The 12,928-nt window shown below is 34.1% G+C and overlaps 1 pseudogene; it reads right to left on the bottom strand.

Annotated features, from left to right (window-relative positions):
- Positions 1-10,965: 10,965 nt before the first annotated feature.
- On the bottom strand, positions 10,966-11,731 carry LOC109703068 (eukaryotic initiation factor 4A-II pseudogene; annotated as a pseudogene).
- Positions 11,732-12,928: the final 1,197 nt, after the last annotated feature.

Genomic DNA, 12,928 nt, shown 5'->3' with positions numbered 1-12,928 from the left:
TTTGGTACATAAAACAAGAGCAGTGATTTTTTTCTTTCTTGATCAGAATTTCTCTCTACCTCTCAAAAGAGCATAAATTTGTTGTTCACCATATGTTATATGAATGGTTGAAAAGAGAGAAAGACAAATAACTTGTTTTCATAAAGAGCTTATTGTCTGCTAAACTAAGAACCAAAGGAAAGGACTGGGTAATGTGCTATGTAAGCCCCCCCTCCAAAAATATGGTATTTACTCTTAGACCATTCAGGCTGCTATAATAAAATAGCATGAAAAAGGTAGTTTGCAAATAGCAGAAATTTATTTCTCATAGTAGTGGATTCTGGAGAGTCCCAGATGAAGTAATAGGCCAGATTCAGAGTTTGGTGAGGGCTTACTTTCTAGTTCATAAATGGCACCTTCTTGTTTTGTCCTCAGATGGTAGAAGGAGCAAACAAGCTCCCTCAGGCCTCTTTCATAATGACACTAATCCCATTTGTGAAGGCTCTACCCTTATGTATGACCTAATCATCTTCAAAATCTCCACCTCCTAATTCCAGCACATTGGTGATTAAGCTTTGTATATTAGAAACACCAATGCTCAGATCATAGCCTCCATATTCATATTCAGTGAAGACTGAATTCTTACATTTAGATGCAGTGCTTCAAAAATACGATCTTCAAATCTTGAACTATTTATTAAGGTTAAGGGTAGAAACAGTAGAATGTAGTATAGGGATAAGTACCTCAAGAGGAGTAAAAAATTCACTGTTATTCCACCATTTTCTAATTGTAGCAAGCTAGCTGAGTGTTTTCACTTCTGTGACCTCTGCATTCTTTGCTATCAGTTGGGGGAATAATTCCTGCTTAACCAACTCAGGTTGTTATTAAAGGTTAAACTGACATAACATATATTTGTATGATAGATGGATGGATGGGCCCTAGAGGGGGAGGCTGCCATTTGCATGCACTTGGCAGAATGTCAGTCATACTGTGGGGATTAGCAATGTCTTTCTGCACTTACTTCAACTCTGATTATAAAAATAGTATCTCTAGCTTTATTGATTTTTGCAATACTCTTTCTTAAATATTTTGTGCTAATATATGCTCTTTTTACCTCAAATCTTCTGTTCATCCTCAAGTGGCTAATAGTTAGATTTGAAGTAGAAGTTTTAAAAATATGTCATTTTATATGTATATGTATGTATGTATACATATATATGTATATGTATATGTATATGTGTGTATATATATAACGCAATAAGACATGTTCAGAGAATGACTACTAAGATAAATATATTTGGGGTTTAATACTATAAAATGCTATATCAAAGACTAATCATTAATCTAAAGTAATATCTCTTTTTACAAAGAAGATAAAGGAAACAGAGAAAATTGTAAAGAAGTAAACTATGCCATATATAAATCTACCATCCAAACAAATGGATTAGATTATTTCCTTCTGATTTTTTCCATATGTTTTTGTTACATTTGGGATCTATAATGTGCGCATTTCTATGTCATTTTCATCATTTAACATATATTCATATAGATATTTCAATGGCTGCTTTCTGGCAATAATAATAATTGTCAGTATCCTGGGGATTTTTTTCAGTATTTATAAAATTATATGGTATCTGTATAGGTAGATAAATGATATATACATTAAATCTATTCACATCTGAAGAAAGTAAGATTCAACCAATTCCCAAAGAAGAGTAACATCACATGATCAAGTCATAATGATTTGAGGACAAAAATGCCTTTCCAGGCACTCCTCGATGCCAACTACATGGTGATATGATCTGAGTAGAAAGCAATCAGCCAAAGCCACTGTTTATCATGTAGCTTCCCTGGCTCATAGCCTAAAAGCAACTGCCTCATAAGTCAAGATTCTATTTTAATTGTTACCTACTCAAGTAGTTGTGTGTGATTTCATATCTGAATTAGCCATATCATCCTGGAGTTATCTCCAGGGTAATGTTTTTTTAAAATTTCTATGGGTCAAATAGCAATGAATTTTTAGCAAATATAAAAGCGTGACAAAAAACTAGGTGAAAATTGTTCTTTCTTCTTCAGTGGTTCAGTAACATTTAAGCTGACAAAAGAACTTTAGCAAGTGCTATGAAAAGACATGCTGAAACAAAGGGACTGACCTATGAGAGAGATCTGCTCTTACAAAGTAGAAATGAAAATATTCACCCAAAACAGTACAAAGAACAGATTTCAACATTTTTTTTTCTTAAAATACAATGAATACTTTCACAATTATTATCTACCAATACCTCTTTCCTACTGTTTTGTTTAACTTTTCTTGCCTGTTCTCAATCCCCTAATAGTACTGGCACAAAATAAAGGCTATGTGCTATCCTTTTATAAATTCATTCTGTTGACTTTATTGAATTAAAACATTTATTTATCTCTATCTATCTGCTTAGAAAAATTTAAAGCCAGGCTTTTATCTCAAATATGCTTAATTATTCCTAGCATCAACTGTCAGAATTGTTGGCATATTCAAAATTGTATCATGCCAGGTGCTGGTGGCTCTTTCCTGTAATCCTGGCTACTTGAGAGGCTGAGATAAGGAGGATAGTCGTTTAAGGCTAGCCCAAGCAAAAAGTTCATGAGAACCCATCTCAACCACTAGCTGTGTGATGACATGTGCTTGTTATCCCAGTGATGTTGGGAAGTATAAAATAAGAGGATTGTGGTCCAGGTCAGCCTGTGCCAAAAAAGCAAGACTGCCTCTCCAAAACAACCAGAGCCAAAAAGGCTGGAGGCATGACTCAAGCAGTAGAATGCAGGCCTAAGAAGTACTAAGCTCTGAGTTTGAACTCCAATAGCACCAACAATAGCTGTATCATATTTTAAATTAATACTGATATTCATGATATGTGGCCTGCCTGAAGCTATTGGAATGAAGATATAAGTGGGAAAAATACCTTGAAAAAATTGCCTCGGTTTTGAGCTTTGGTAAAGAAATGTGAGGATGTAGCAATAATGAAAAGGTATATGCCTTGATTTCAGCCATTGAATTTTGAAATTGAGATATTCATTTTATTGCTTACATCCTCTCAATTTTGATCCTTGAAAATTCCTTCAGGTGGCTTTTGTATCTCCTTGGCATATTACCTATTGTTCTGTCATTCTGGGTTGTGTTAGTAAATTTTCTGTCACTGTGACAAAATGCCTGGGAAAACTGAAAGGATAAGAGAGTTTGGGGTGGGGAGGCTCATGGTGTTAGTCCATGGTCACTTGGCACATTGTTTCTGGGCCTGTGGTGAGGTAGAATCAACATGAAAAGTAGCATGTGGTAGAGTAAAGCTGATCATCTCATGGCAGTCACCACAGAGTCTGGGGACAAAATATTCTTGGAGGATATGCCCCACTGTGACCTACTTCCACCTAGGCCTCACATTCTATAATTTCCTTCTGCAGTTTCACTATCTCCCAGTAGAACTACGAGCTGATCATGGATTAATCAATTAATGAAATTACAGACCTCATAAAACAATCACTTTCTAAAAGTCCAGCAGTTGCTAACCAAGTGTTTAGCCTATGGCCTTAGGTAAATATTTTAGATACAAACCATAACATGGGTTTAAATTTTGTTTTCTTGTTTAATTTTTGTTTCTTTGTGAAACTAATTTTTTCCATCAGCATATGGATAATTCTTACCTCTTATCCTTACATATCTGAAATCACCCAACCCAACAATGAGAATCCTAGCATCTATCATCCATTTAATGAATTATTCTATCCATATATAGAAGAACAGTGGTGTCAGAATTGTTAACACATAACTCATGGGAAACAACTTTATCAACTTTAATTCAGTATTTTTACACAGTTCTTTGTTTTTTCCTTTGTTTATACAGTCAAAGTCATAGAGGTCATCACTTTACCTGTTCACTCCCTTCAGTGAGGTTGGACTATACTTTGTGATTTTATTAGATTGTTTTGTCATATTCTTCATTGTATCCAGGGATTCAATGACCTCTTAAAGTACTTATTTACATGCAATAATGTATAGTCATTGTGCTGTAAATTCTAGTAGACTTTGTGTCATGTATACACTGTTTTAGTGTAATGTTAAATAATAGTTTCACTGAGTTAAAATATCCACTATGTTTTACCAAGTACATCCTAAATCTTGGGAGCTAGTGAGAGATTACCTCCATCTCTACGGTTTTGAGTTTACAGAATGTCATAAAATTGGTGTCTGGAGTATATTGCCTTCTCAGACTGGCTTGTTTCAGTTAACATTATTTAATAAAGTTCATCCCTATCTTTACATAGTGTGATAGCCACTGCATTTTATCGTTAAATAACATTCCATCGTGGGTACCCAGTTTTGTTATCTATTCACCTTTATGATTATCCATTGACCTTTGAGAATGTATTTGTTTCTTGTAGTCTTTGGCAATTAGGAGCAAAGCTGATATAAACAACCATGTGTAGTTTTATTGTGTTTACATAAATTATTCACTTCAGTTGTATAAATGTAAAGGATCAAAACTGCTGGATTTTACAGCAGTGCACTTTTGCTAGAAACTGCCAATTGTTTTTTAAAGTGACTGTGTCATTTTGCATTCCCAAAAGCAATGACTGAGGGTTGCTGTCGTACTGTATCCTTGGCAGAACTGACACAGTCAGAGTTTTGGATCTTAGCCATTCTGATACATGTAAAGTGGCACATCATTTTTGAAATTCTCTAATGAGTAATGACTCATTACTCATTAGATAGAATAATGATTGAATCAGAGTAATGATTGAATATCCTTTAATGTGGTTACTTGCCCATTTAATGTTTACCATTTGATTTGGTATATCTTCTTTAATGAAGCATCGGTTCAGATGTTTCACACATTATAACATGATGTTGCATGTTTTCTTATTATTGAGTTTAAGAGTTCTTTGTATATTTTGGAAATGATTCTTTACCAGATACGTTTTTTTAAAGTATTTTACCCAGTCTGTTAAAGTGTCTTTCTTAGAGAAGAATAATTAAAGTTTAGCAAAGTACAACTGAAAAACTTTTTTCATTGGTTTTCCTTTTGGTATTATATCTAAACTCTCAGTAAATAATCATGTTTATTTTTCTCCTGTTTTCTTGAAGTTTTATAGCTTTGAGCATTACATTTAAGTCTATGATCCACTTTTAGTTATTTTTGTGAAAAGCATTAGTTCCCTTTGTCTAGATTCTTTTTTCCCCCTTTGTCTATAAACAACCTTTTTTCCCAGAACTATTTATTGAAAAGATTGCCTTTAGTCTGTTGAGTTGTAATTTTTCCTTTTAAGATCACTTGACTGTATTTGTATAGGTCTCCTTAAGAGATTTCCATTCTATATCCTTGGTCTCTGGGTCGATTCTTTCAGTAAATCTCTGTTGTCTTCTTAATGTTGCTTTATAATAACTCTTGAAATAGCCTTTTTTAGTAAAAATAATAAGAAAGATACAAGTGTGACTCCCTCAACTCTGTTGCTCTTCTTCAGTTTTATTTTGGTTATATTGGTTTTTGCTTTTCCATATTCAGTTTTTTGTTTCTGGTAACAGCACATTTGACTTTTGTGTTTCTAAAAACCTTGTTTTGCTTGCTTATTGACTCAAATAGTTTTCAAATTTTTAAACAATTCTCTGGGAAATTTTGAAGGTATTTTGGTTTGAACTCAGGGCCTCATGCATGTTTGCTAGTAAAGTGCTCTACAACTTAAGCCACACACACCCATGCCCTTAGAAAAGTCTATGTGCACAATCACGGCATTAGTGAATAAAGCTGTTTCTTCCTAATCTAATTTTAATTTCCCTTTCTTTTCTGAACTAATTAGGAATTTTTGTATGACTTTTGATAGAAGTGGTGGCAGATTGCATTCTGACATTTTTACTGATGCTAGCAATAAAGTTATATTATTAACTGTTAGTTTTTTGTAGGTGTTACCAAGCTCAGGAAATTCACTTTTATTTTGTTGAGAACTTTATGAATGAATGTTGTATTTTTTCAAATTCTTTTTGCATGAATTCTTATGGTCATGTATCTTTTTTGCCTATTGATTTGATTGCAATTGACTTTCAAATGTTGAACCAATCTTGAATACCTTAGAAAAATACCTCACTGGACTGTAGCTTTTAATTCTTTACATATAGCTGGATTTAATTTGCTACATTTTGGAGTAATTTTACATTTGTTTTCCTAGAGGTATTGAATATTAATTTTCCTTTTTGTGCAGACTTTATCTCAGGTTACCATAGTACTGACCTCACAGATTGAGTTAGGAATCATTACTTCTGCTTTCTCTAAGACAGTGTAAAGAATTATAATTTTTCCTTAATGCTTGGAAGAATTCACCAGCGAACTCATCAACCCTGGTGCTGCTTTTTTAACATTATTCATTACTGATACTTCTTTAATAGATACAGACTTATCCATGTCACTTAATACTCCATATGTGAGTTTTGGTAGCTTGTGTCTTAAAAGGATTTGGGTCAACTTATTTATCAAATTGAATAAAAATATTATGAAATTTGTGAATATAAAGTTGTTTACAGTATTTCTATGTGTTTTAATATTCATTGTATCTGTGTTCATTAGTACTCTTTAATTTATGACGTTGACAATTTGTGTCTTTTGTCTATTTTTCATTGGTCTATATAGGTTCATCAATTTTCTTTTTTTTTTTTTTCTTTGGAGTTACTGGGGTTTGAGCTCAGGGACTACACCTTGAGCCACTTCACCAGCCTTTTTCTGTGATGGACTTTTTTCAAGATAAGGTCTTACTATCTCCCTGGGCTGGCTTTGAAACGGATCCTCCTGATCTCTGCCTCCTGACTAGCTACTATTATAGGATTATAAGCATGAGCCACTAGCACTCACTCAATTTTCTCAATGTTTTCAAAGATGCACCTTTTGATTTTGGTCATGTCTTCTATATTTTTCCTGGTTTCAGGTTCATTAAAATGTGCTATAGTTTTTATTATTTCTTTCATTTAAGTTTAACCTGTACTTTTTCCTCTGGTTCTTCAAATTAAAAGCTTAGGTTATTGGTTTTTGATTTCTCTAAATATATGTGTATATGCATACATGTATAATATTATAAATTTCTCTATAATCAGTTTTGTAGTATATCCACACATTTTTGATAAGTTGTATTTTCATTATATCAATATATTTTAAATTTTATCTTTTTTTTTCACTGTTCAAAGTTGGTTTTTCAATTCCATTTCCAAACATAGCATTTCCCATTTTTAAAAGCTATTTTGCTACTACTTTTAAATACATCAAGCAATTTTAAATATCTAGGACTAGAAATTTCATATATGAACTTGTCTTTTATGCACATAGCACTGGTAAATAAATTTACACACATAGCAATGATTATAATCTGAGGCATCTTTTAAATGAGACCATTTTGGCCTTGAACCACTGACTCTCCTCACTTCCTTCTCTCTGCCTTCAAACCAGTGGACAAGTACAGGCAATGTTAGTTTACTAACTCTACTTTTGTCATACACTGGCAACCTCTTCAACATCTAGAAAAACTAGCTGAACATTCAGACTCCTTTGTCCTTATACACTATGTACACCACAAAGTGGAAGGAGTTAGGGCTATGTTTGCTCTTCCTCACTGTAAATACCCTGGTTTTGTTCTTGGCATTTCGTCCTCCGTGGAACCAAGGCATCAACAATGCAGATGACCCCAAAATGACAGATGAATTTTAACAAAGAGATATTTACAAAATGTGTGATTTATACATCAGACACTTCAGAACATCTAGAAAGGCTACATATTTCAAAAAAGTACTTAGCACAGTGAACTACATATACAGTCATGAGGACAAAGATGCACACACAAAACCATGGTTGTCATTCGAAAAACATCTCCTCCAGTTGACCAGTCAGTCACAGAATCTCTTCTCCTCCTTCTCAAGGTTTTTTGCTCCAGGTCCTCTGATGCACTGGACACATGGAGAAGAGTGTCATTCCTGCTGTCACTCCGAGAGCTGGTCTCACAACTCCAAAGAGTCACTTCCAGAGACATTTCTCTGTTTTTCTTTAAAAAGAAAACCAAACAACAAAAAAACAAATGGCCTTTCCCAATATGTGTCATGTTCTACCTCTCCTTTGTCATCCAGAACTTCCAGATGTTGCAAGTTTGTTTGACAAGGTTGGGGGTGGGGGAGTTGAGAGCAGCCTTTTCATATTATTTACACCAGGCCACTAAATCTCGGGTGGGCACTTCAGATTGGCAAACGTGGCCTGTCACTCCTTTTTTTCCAGTGGAACCAATACCAACCGCTCATGACCGCCAAATGTTGCACCCGCTGTGGCCCGGGATCTGCTCACCTTCCAGGACCATTGGTCATTATGGGAAGGGGATGAGGTCTTGTCCAACTGCACCAGAACGGCCACCCAGGACCCAGCAGAGCAGAAGCCGCGACCTGTCCCCGGGACCCTCAGCTCACCCTTTGGCCTGAAGCCACTCCTCACTGCGCTCTCTGCCAGAACTCTTAAATTCTGTCTTTAGCTTTCTTTTTTCCATGTGTACTGCTTAATTTTTAGGAGACTATTATTTGGAAATTGATTTATTTAATTTTCACATATTTATGAATTGTCCATTATTGGTTTCTATGTCTTTTGGTTATGGAATATTTTTGCAATTTTACTTTTTTAATTTATCAAGACTTGCTTTATAAGCTACAATATGTCTTGGTGAATGGTCCACTTTATTTTGAGAAGGCTATGTATGTATTCAGCTCTTGTTTGACAGAATAGTCTGTAAGTGGCAATTCAATCAAATGGATTGGCAGTGTTCTCAGATCAACTATATTCTTATTATCCTTATTTTTTTCCTTGCTTTATCTATAAATCACTAGAGAAGTATTGAAATCTCTAACTATAATAGTGTATTTGGCATTAATTGTTGCCTCATACATCGGGGGCTATGTTGGGGGATATACATTAATAACTAGTATGTTTTCTAGGTGAAGTGACCCTCTTATATTGACCCTCCTAATCATTGATAAGTTACTTGTTCTGAAAAAATCTTGGCAAAAAATAATATAGCTACACTAGTTTTTTTTAAGTTAATCTTGGTACTAGATTGCTCATTTCTTAAAATTCACTGTTACTGTGTCTTTTGTTTGGTGTCATTAGACAATTTATATGTAAAATAACTATAGATATAGTTGAATTAATCTACCAATTTGAAACTTTTGTGTTCATTGAATATTTTTTGCTTTGCCCTCTACTCTTCATTTGGTTGCACTTGAACTATATTATGATATTTTATCTTCTCCATTATTATAGCAATTACACATTTTAATTAAAAATTTATTGGTTTTCTTAAAGTTTTAATGCATATTTTAATTCACAACAAATAACTTCAAATAAAGCTATAGCTCTTCACATACAATGCAAGGGAATGAAGAAAGAGGCACAGCAGTCCTCTGAGTTCTTTATTTATTATGAGCACGAATCTTGGATATAGGTTTGCTTTATAACTGAGTATTCTCAACCTCTCCTTCTATTATGATGTACTCACACTCTTGAGTCAAACAACTGTTACTATTAGAATTCTCAGCAAACAGTAATCAACTAAAAGAACACTCCAGCATCCATTCTTCTAGTAGATGTGAATTTCATATGTGTATAAAGCTTTCTTTCTCCCAGGGTAATGACTTCTTTTAACATTTCTCATAGAACATATCTATTGGCAATATATGCTTTTGTTTGTGTCAGATGTCTTTGATTTTCTTCCACTTTTTAAAAATTAATACAAAATTTACATTTAACATTCAAACTTCATTAAGACATATGCAATATGACAGTTTTACTGGGGGTTTAAACAGTACCTAGATATGATTTCTGGGATTTAGCAGCAGGGTCTAGGTCAGTCAGCACTAAACAAGTACTTTATTGAATAAAAACAATACCAAACAAAGAGAATTCAAATGCTTTCTAGAAAAGTCAATTTTGAAAGTGTTTCTATCCAGGCTAATGAAAATCACAAATAAAGGCAGATCTGCTTGTTTGGCAAAACTGGCTGATTTTATATAGTGTTTATAACTTTTAGTACCCAAGTTTATTGTTAAAAGATAGAGAACATCTAAAACAACTGTATCTACAGACCTAGGAAATAAATGTTTAAGAAAGAAAGGATTTTATAGAACTCATCTTTTATACCCATCCCAACAGTCTAAATATAAAGAGAATAACACTAATTAATTTCATGTTTTGCAACAGAAACTACTACATTCAAAATCATCACCCCAGGAATTTACTAAGGTCAGCCACATGCATGGGAATTTCCTCCAGTGTAGCAAGATAGAAATCTCAATGCCATGAAGAAGCCTCCACTTCTTCAAAGTTTATAGCCACACTCTTCCTCACAAACCACCCCTTCTGCTAATTGCATGAATATAGTTTTTACATTTATACATAGATATTAGTTTATGTAACCAAAGATACTTGTTATACATCAATCTCACAGGCCAGCAAGTCAGTAGTGATCAGAACATGGTTTGGCAGCCTGGAATTCCCTCATATTTCTCTCCCCTGGGCCATGTAACTATGCAGAGCAGACATTGTGATGTTCCATACCAGTCCACTTTGTGCTTTTTAAGAAAAACCATGACAGAGGCCAACAGGAGAAGGGAACCAGGAACTAGAGAAAAGGTTCATTCGAGAAGAATTAATTTAGAAGGTAACACACATGCACAGGAAAGCAATGCAAGTCAACTCCTTGTATAGCTATCCTTATCTCAATTAGCAAAAACCCTTGGTCCTTCCTATTATTGCTTATACTCTCTCTACAACAAAATTAGAAATAAGGGCAAAATAGTTTCTGCCTGATAGCAAGGAGGTAGAGGGGGAGAGGGAAGAGACAGGGGGATAAGGGAGGGGACGAGAGGACGGGGGGAGAAATGACCCAAACATTGTATGCATAAATGAATAAAAGAAAACAAAAACAAAACAACAACAAAAAAAGAAAAACCACATCCTGTGGAAGAGTTTTGTCCAAATCACAAAGTATGTGCAACTTCCTTTCCTTTCTTGCACATTGGTACAAAATTGCTCAAGTCCTTCAAGGGCCAATTCTTATCAGAATTCAAACTGTATCTCAGGATTTTTTGGTTGCTTATGACACATCAGTCAGCATTGTGGCAGAAAGTAACATAACCTGAATACTTGTAGTTAATTTTTGGAAAATCTCATAGATTTGACCTTTAGCCCTTCAGCTTAACCAGTCGCTCAAACATTTTGGAAAAAGATATCTTCTGTTTGACATATCAAACACTTTCCCTGGTATACCAACATGTGGTGCTTCACCCTACAGATTTGCATTCTATTCTGAACATTTGTTCCACCAATGCAGACATGACAAATTACTCCCAGACAGTCTTATGGTACCAGAATTAATTTTTGCAATTGTTAAGCCAGTTCTCTAGTGGGGACCAATATTCATGTTTGGGTTTCCTTGAACTCTATCTCCAACTGTTTCAGGATAGAAGTAGTAAATGTTGCTGTCTTGCCAGTAATGGACTGAACTTGATCAACCATATTATACTTTTATGTACCAAAAAAACAAACAAACCCTGCTCTCTGCTATATATAGCTGAAGGCTTCTCAAAACCATAAGCACAGATACAAAGAAGAGACTCCTTTAAATTCATATAACCAAAGATATCAACAATCTCATTCCAGTTGCTCTCAATGACACCACAGTGGTTTATTCCTTCTGGAAAGCCACATTCTCTGGCGTTTCTAGCCCCAAGTCAACCATTACAATCTCTGAACGCTCTTTCACTGTTGAAAGATAATCTTACTAGATTTATGATTCTGTTCTTTTTTTCCTTTAAATATTTCATTCCATTCTTCTTACTTCATGGTTTCTGATGAAAATTGCATTGAAATCTTATACTTCTACTTAATGTAGATTTTTTTTTTATTTTCCTCTGGCATCTTTCAAATTTTCTATGTATTTTTGGTGTACTTTTTGGCTTTTTTCTTGAGCTTCCTGGATCTATCATTACTTTTGGAAAATTCTAACCCATTATTGCATCATATAATTTATACTTCTCTGTTTTCTCATTTTTGTTTTCCTGATCTTCCAAATATTTTTATTTACTGACACATACTTTATTGTACCTAATAGGGTGCAGTTTACTACAGGTATCTGATGGTCTGATTTTTAACCCTTTTCCCCCATGTACATTTCAGTTATCAAATTTGCCATTGATATTTTGAAGTGCAACTATTTCCTATCTATTGAGGAGACAATCACAAGCATTTCTAGTTCAATTTTTAATTTCCAGAATTTCTTTTTAAACATTCCCATCTTTCTGTTTACATTAATCATTTTGTTTTTACATGGTGTCTACTTGTTCTATTACAGCCTATAATCTTTTCAATGTTCTATTCCCCTTAAAGTTTTGTGTGGGAATCTCACCAACAATGTTATGGTATTTAGAACATGAGAATGGGGCTCTCATGATTGGAATAAACACTCATAAAAGAAGTCTGAGAGAGCTCTTTTGACTGTTCCAACAATTAAGATGCAACAAAAAGATGCCACCTGTGAACTGGTGTACAGGTTATCTCCAGGATGAATTTGTTTGATTTTAGTCTTTCCAGCCTGCAGAAATGTGTAAAATAAATTACTGTTATTTTTAGTCACACAGGTTATGACATTTTATTAGAGCATCCTAAGGATCTAAAAGCCTTTAACATATTAATCACAGGTCTTTAAATTCCAGCATTAACTCTAAAATTAAATTATTATTGTATTGGAATTTTTGTTAAATAAGTAGAGTTTAGATGCACTTGTCACAAAAAAGTAATGATGTAAGATAAGAGATTGTTAATTTGCTTCACTAAAGTAAATGTTTTGCTATTTATATGCATTCCATAATATTGTATTATAAACTTCAAAGATGCACAAGAGAATATCTTTA

Source organism: Castor canadensis, chromosome 9 (genome assembly GCF_047511655.1).
Source record: "Castor canadensis chromosome 9, mCasCan1.hap1v2, whole genome shotgun sequence".
NCBI classification, from domain to species: Eukaryota; Metazoa; Chordata; class Mammalia; order Rodentia; family Castoridae; genus Castor; species Castor canadensis.
Note: the sequence above shows the minus strand (reverse complement) of the source record. Positions and strands in the feature narration are given on the sequence as shown.